Source organism: Lactuca serriola, chromosome 9 (genome assembly GCF_051521515.1).
Source record: "Lactuca serriola cultivar US96UC23 chromosome 9, Lser_US96UC23_V15, whole genome shotgun sequence".
Classification (NCBI taxonomy): Eukaryota; Viridiplantae; Streptophyta; class Magnoliopsida; order Asterales; family Asteraceae; genus Lactuca; species Lactuca serriola.
The window spans coordinates 185,652,432-185,659,490 of NC_136416.1; positions in this window are offsets into that span (position 1 = coordinate 185,652,432).

Sequence of the window (7,059 nt, forward strand, 5' to 3'; positions counted from 1 at the left end):
GAAAAATGAAGAGTCTTCATTTTTATTACTCTAATAAACTCATAAGTTACAAGAAATGAAAAGTTTTGAAAGTTTACAAAACTTGCCCTCAAGTTTTGGAACAAGTAAAGTCATGCTAAAACTTCAGTTCCAACCCTTAGAATTTTAAAAGTTAAAATTCTACCCTTATACTTATAATATTATAAGTTAATATATATATATATATATATATAAGATTAAAGTCGTCTTACCGCTAGTACGCCTCATTCACGAAGCCGATCTATAAGGTGGGTATAAGGTTGTTGCCTATAAAATGGCAACTTAATGGGTGTCCACTCTCACCCACCGCTTGCTTGACTGGTGGAGGGTCGTTAGCCGAACGGGTAGGACAAGGACTTATAAATTCTCATTAAAAGTATGATGAATATTATAAAGTAACTAAATGTTTTATTAAATTCCCAATCTTAGTTACTTTAGGAAAAATGTGAATACGGTGCTAATCCATGAAATTACACTTTACACTTTGTTTAAGTCGTTGGTGGAGCGTGTATGGTTAACCGGAACACTAACTTGGACTTAACAAGGTAGGTAAAGGGGGACTTAAGGTTTATTATAGTATCGGTGGAGCGTTTGTGGTTTACCGGTACATCGATTGAGTGATAAACTTTAAGGGTACCAAGTGATTTGCATGGTTACTTCACACCTCGTTTTGTGATCCTCGGTATCCCAGTCACAAAACTTGGAGGGCACACTCGAGATTGAAACATGCCTTTGAAAAGTTCATTGAATCTCAAAGAATCTAGGAATTTCTAAGAACCAATCAAAAACCTAATATTTAATATTTCGTTTTTCGTGGTGGAAATTTGTGAATCGTCATTCACCTACCTTTCAAATATGTTATAGCTTGGATTACGGCATACCTCTTCTAAGTTATAATATATTGTGATTGAATCCTAGCCTTAATATTACATTTGGGTGTTTTATTAAGGACTCTCTTAATATCTAAACTAATATTGTCCTCTTCCTTCAGATGTCTTCAAACAATGCTGCTTCTGGCTCTAATCCTAATGGCTCCTTTACCCTTATGAACTTGTGTGGGAAAGTCACTTTTGATGGATCCAACTTCAATTAATGGATCAGAAACATCAGGATGATTACCCGCTACGAGGACAAAGAATATGTCCTTGACAAGGAGCTTAAGGAGATTGATGAGACCACTGCAACTCCCCAGGAGATCGCTGACTTTCAGGCACATGAAAGGGATGCTACCAAGGTGGCATGCATCATGATGGCCACGATGACAGTAGAACTCCAAAAGTCTTATGAGCATTTCTACCCTTATGAAATGCACCAAGATCTGATGGAAATATACCATCAAAGTGCACGACAAGAGAGGTATGAAAACATCTGCTCCATGATAACAACCATGATGAAGGACGGGGAATCCGTCACTAGCCACATGCAGAAAATCCAAAGGTATGTGGATCGATTGTTGAAGCTTAATGTGAACTTCCCTGAGGAGCTTGCAATAGATATCATTTTGCACTCCTTACCATCGTGCTATGATCAATTCCGCATGACATATCACATGAATAAGGAAGAGGTCACACTCAACAAACTTCAGGGACTTCTCAAGACCGCAGAAACAGGTCTTAAGGGGAAGTCGGTTGTTAACACTCCTACTACAAACTCTACTTCGGTTTTGGCAATCGGGAAAAGTTGAGGGAAGAAGAGAAAGAGCTCTTCAAAGGGTACCAAGGCTCGAACCCTTGATGGCTCTTCTTCAAGTGGAACCAAGAAAGGTTTCATCACTCCTTCTTCTGACCCAAAAGAGGCTGAATGCTTCTATTGCCATGAAAAATCACATTGGAAGCGGAACTGCCCAAAACACCAGCAAAATGTGAAGGATGGGAAAGTTAAACCCAACCATGCAGGTATTTACACTATCATTTCTAATAACTCACCCCATTCTAAATCTTGGGTCCTTGATACCGGTTGTGGTATTCATATTTGTTGTGACTTGCAGGGACTAAGAAGAAGTGAGAATGTGGAGCAAGGAAGAATAAACCTAATCATGGGGAATAGGAAAGCTTTACCTGTCACCAAGATTGGAGTTTATACTTTATCGCTAAGTAGTGGGTTTAGTTTAGATTTGAATAAGTGTTGTTATTCGCCAGAAATGGCAAGATATATTATTTCCTTTCATGCATTATATAAACAAGGTTTCACATTTTCATTTGATAATGAAGTTGGTTCGATTAATGCTTTCTTTAATAATGTTCTTTATTTTAAAGCATTACCTTGTGATGGCGTGTATGAAACAGTATCTGTGGTTGATAACTTAGGAAATAATGTATTGTGTATTGATTCCATTAATAATAACTTGGATAAAGCATCATTATGGCATTGTCGTCTTGGACATATAAGCAAGAAACGCATAGGACCAACTCCAAAAGGATGGAGTCTTGGAGTCATTTGACCTAAAGTCAGATGATAGTTGCGAGTCATGCTTACTTGGAAAAATGACAAAGTCACCCTTCACAGGTTCTTGTGAGAGGGGTGAAGGTTTGTTGGACCTTGTACACACAGATGTGTGTGGACCATTCAAACATGCCACAAGGGATGCTAATCGTTATTATTCGACTTTTACTGATGATTACAGTAGATATGGATATGTCTACTTGATCAAGCATAAGTCAGAGACTTTCGAAAGGTTTAAGGAATTTAAACAGGAAGTCGAGAATCAATTGGGCAGGAACATTAAGATGCTTCGATCCAATCGTGGTGGTAGGAATTTAAACAGGAAGTCGAGAATCAATTGGGCAGGAACATTAAGATGCTTCGATCCGATCGTGGTGGTGAGTATCTTAGTTCAGAGTTCCTTGACTATCTAAGGGAATGTGGGATAGTCTCACAATTGACACCTCCCAGGACACCACAGTTGAATGGTGTGGCTGAGAGGCGTAATCGAACCTTGTTGGATATTGTTCGTTCCATGATGAGTCGAGCTTCGCTACCAATCTCATTTTGGGGGTATGCCTTAGAGACTGCCGCCCATATCCTTAATCTAGTCCTTACAAAGAAAGTTGCCAAAACTCCTCACGAGATGTGGACTGGTAAAGTGCCTAAACTAGACCACATCCAAATTTGGGGTTGCGAGACTTTCGTGAGACGCGAGACTCATGATAAGCTCGAACCTCGAAGCGAGAGGTGTATTTTCATCGGCTACCCACAGCAATCCTTTGGTTACCTCTTCTACAGACCTAGTGAAAATGTGGTCTTTGTAGCTAGGAGGGCTTTCTTTAGAGAGAGAGAGAGAGTTCATAAGCCAAGGAAACAGTGGGAGGCAAGTTGATCTTGAAGAAATTCAAGAGTCAAGCGGTGAAGGAACTTCATACCCTAGCACTCAACTTGAGGAGGAAACTCTTGTTGAGCTAATTGACAAGTCTGTATCTCTGAGGCGGTCCACAAGGGTCAGGAATGCTCCTGAGCATTACTATGGATTCCACATTACTGCAGAAGGTGATACGCTTATCAGTGATGAGACACTGATAGGTCTGGATGAACCTAACAGTTACGCGGAAGCCATGGCAGGCCCTAAGTCAGCCAAGTGGAAAGAGGCAATGGACAGCGAAATACAGTCCATGTATGACAATCAAGTTTGGAACTTGGTTGAGAATGTATCTGGTCGTAAGACAGTAGGGTGCAAATGGGTCTTCAAGAAGAAGACCGACATGGATGGTAAAGTACACACTTATAAGGCTCGACTGGTTGCAAAGGGCTTCTCTCAAATTCCTGGAGTGGACTATGATGAGACCTTTTCTCCAGTAGCCAAGATTAAGTCTATTAGGGTTCTGTTAACCATAGTTGCATTTCATGACTATGAAATATGGCAAATAGATGTCAAAACCGCTTTCCTTAATGGAAAGTTGGCTGAAGATGTTTACATGAGTCAGCCAGAGGGTTTTGTTAGCAACGAGTACCCTAATAGAGTGTGTAAGCTTGAGAAATCCATTTATGGATTGAAGCAAGCACCTCGCAGATGGAATCTTTGCTTTGATGAAAAGGTCAAGGAATTTGGCTTTTCTAGGAGTGAAGATGAGTCTTGCGTGTATGTCAAGGCCAGTGGGAGTATAATTAGTTTTTTTGGTTTTGTATGTGGATGACATACTACTCATAGGAAATGACATCCCAACTCTACAGGAAGTCAAGTGCTGGCTTGGGAAGTGTTTCTCTATGAAGGACCTAGGAGAAGTTACCTATATTCTAGGGATAAGGATCTTGAGAGATCGGAGTAAAAGACTAATTGGACTTAGTCAGAGTACCTACTTGGATAAGGTGCTGAAGAGATTCAGCATGCATGACTCCAAGAAAGGAGAGTTACCCATCCAGAGTAACGCCAGATTGAGTAAGACACAAAGCCCTAGCACTGAGGCTGAGATAGCAGAAATGAGTCGAATACCTTATGCTTCTGCTGTAGGATCGATCATGTATGCAATGACGTGTACTCGACCTGATGTAGCCTTTGCACTGAGCATGGTTAGCAGGTATCAGGGGAACCCTGGCAAGGCACACTGGACTGCGGTAAAGAATATCCTCAAGTACCTACGGAGGACTAAGGACTGGGTCCTTACCCTCGGTGGGAGTGATGACTTGAGAGTTGTAGGGTTTAGTGATATTTGCTTCCAGACTGATAGGGATAATTTCCGCTCTCAGTCGGGCTGGGTCTTTACCCTAAACAAAGGAGCAATTTCTTGGAAGAGTTCCAAGCAAGAGACAGTGGCTGATTCAACTTGTGAATCAGAGTATATTGCATCTAGCGAGGCGGCAAAAGAGGCGATATGGCTGAAGAACTTCATTGGAGACCTTGGAGTTGTACCAGCTATTAAAGAGCCAATGGAAATTTTCTGTGATAGTGAAAGTGTTGTTGCCTTAGCCAAGGAACCAAGGGATCACGGGAGATCCAGACACATCGACAGAACATACCATTTTATCAGACATCGGATAGAAGAAGGACTCCTTGTGGCAAAGAGGGTATCATCGGATGAGAACCCAGCAGATCCCCTCACGAAGGGACTGACTCGGGTTAAGCATCTCCAGCATGCTCGGAGCATAGGGCTGAAGGATGATATTAGATTTAGTAGTTAGATAACGTAGAAATTTGTAAAGTGTAATTGACATTAGATGATGAATAAAAGGTGTTTTATTTATGAGTAAAGTGTTGCTATCTCTTGTCGATCGTTTACTATATTTCTTTTGCATGTTTTGACTTCCAGAATAATTTTGTTTGGTATAACATATTATTCAAACCTCCAGAGTCGTTCATATGTCGGAAGTAGGTATGAATCAAGACTATCATGATTGGTTGCAGAGGTCTAAGGTGTTGGACAAGGCTACAACAATCATGAGTGCTCATAAGTTCTGAGCATTGGACTCAACCCACGCTCACTGGTATCACTTCATGGAATTTATCTCGAGTGATCGTGAGACGGTAATATCATATAAGTCTTCAAACCTAGAGATATGATTTGTTACTTACAAGTTGGTTATGCATTGATTGTACGAAAACGCATTGGTAACTCGATGTTATAAAACGTGCTTTTGTGTATAATTCAATGAGTGGTAGAACAAACATAAGAGTCGAAGTTTATCTGTTCCTTCTTGGATTAGAAGCTGATATATGGTCCCCTCGATGATTTTGTTTTGACCTATGTACCGGGCCCGGTCAGAACTAAGTTGATGTGTTCAATTAAGTTCTTTGTCAAACAAATCGGAAATCGGGAAACAAACTGTCGGACAATAAGTAATACATTGTTCCATGTATTTGTTCGGCTGATATCTAGAACAAAGGATTATATGATCACTTATCTTAAATGGCGTATCAACATCTTCTGAGTTCCGAGAGACCTTGAAAGAGCTACGATTGCTGGTCGGTTCCTGAAGTACTGGAGTTATAGTTATTAGACTTATCCAAGTGGGAGACTGTTGGATAAGGTGTCTAAGTCCATAACTATTTCTGGTCAGTACTTGACCCGACCCGGCATGGTCCATTTGGGTTGCATGGCACCATGCAATTGGATAGACTAAATAAGAGAAATAACACTTGGAGATTATTAATATATTATAAGTTCTAATATATTAATAATATTATTTGATTAGTTTGATCAAAGAATTAATTAGAATTAATTAAGTGATCAAAAGATAACTAATTAAATATATTGGTTGATTATGTAAATCATTCATATCTTGTATAGTGGGCTAAGAGGCTCCATGGATTATCAAGTTGGGTTCCACCCATAGGATGCTCCATGGATGCTCCATGGGAGTTACAAACCCATGGGTCATGGAAATGAAGAGTCATGACACATTAGGGTTGATGGGTTTTAGCCATAAGAACTTTCCTATGTGCGCATGCAAAACCCTAATGCTCGGATCTAGGCTTTCTAATTAAACATGCTTTGAATCCAAGACTTCTAATAACTATTTAGGCTGAATAAAAACATTGAAAAAGATCTAGAATCATACCTTTGAATTCCTTGTTGACCTTGTTGTCTTGGAGCTTCTAGAGTCACAAATGTCACTCCTCTAATGGCTTACAAACACCAAAGCAAGAAGGATGATTTAAGAGAGAGGAGAGGGAAGGAATTTCAATCAGAGGTTCCTTACTTTAGGTCAAGTGTCGAATTCCATCAGCCATAGGGTCTATTTATACTTGTAGACTCCTTAAGGGTTACAACCTAAACCCTAATTGGATAATCTTCTCTTAAGGCTATCCAAATCCATTCCTAGATAACCCATATGGACGATTTTAGCTATCCTATATCTCTTAGAATTCGTCCAAAGCATATCCCAATGGATTTTCAGTCTAAAGTTTAACTATCAAACAATTGACAGTTTATACCCCTTTATTTAATTAACTTCTTTAAGTCACCAAATTAATTCTAATTAATTCTATGACTTATATTAATCAAATAACAACATATTATTCATTATATTATTCCCATAATATATTAATAATATTTACTCTCTCTTATTAAATCATCCTATCAAGTTGCTATGGCGAAGGCAACCCAAAAGGAC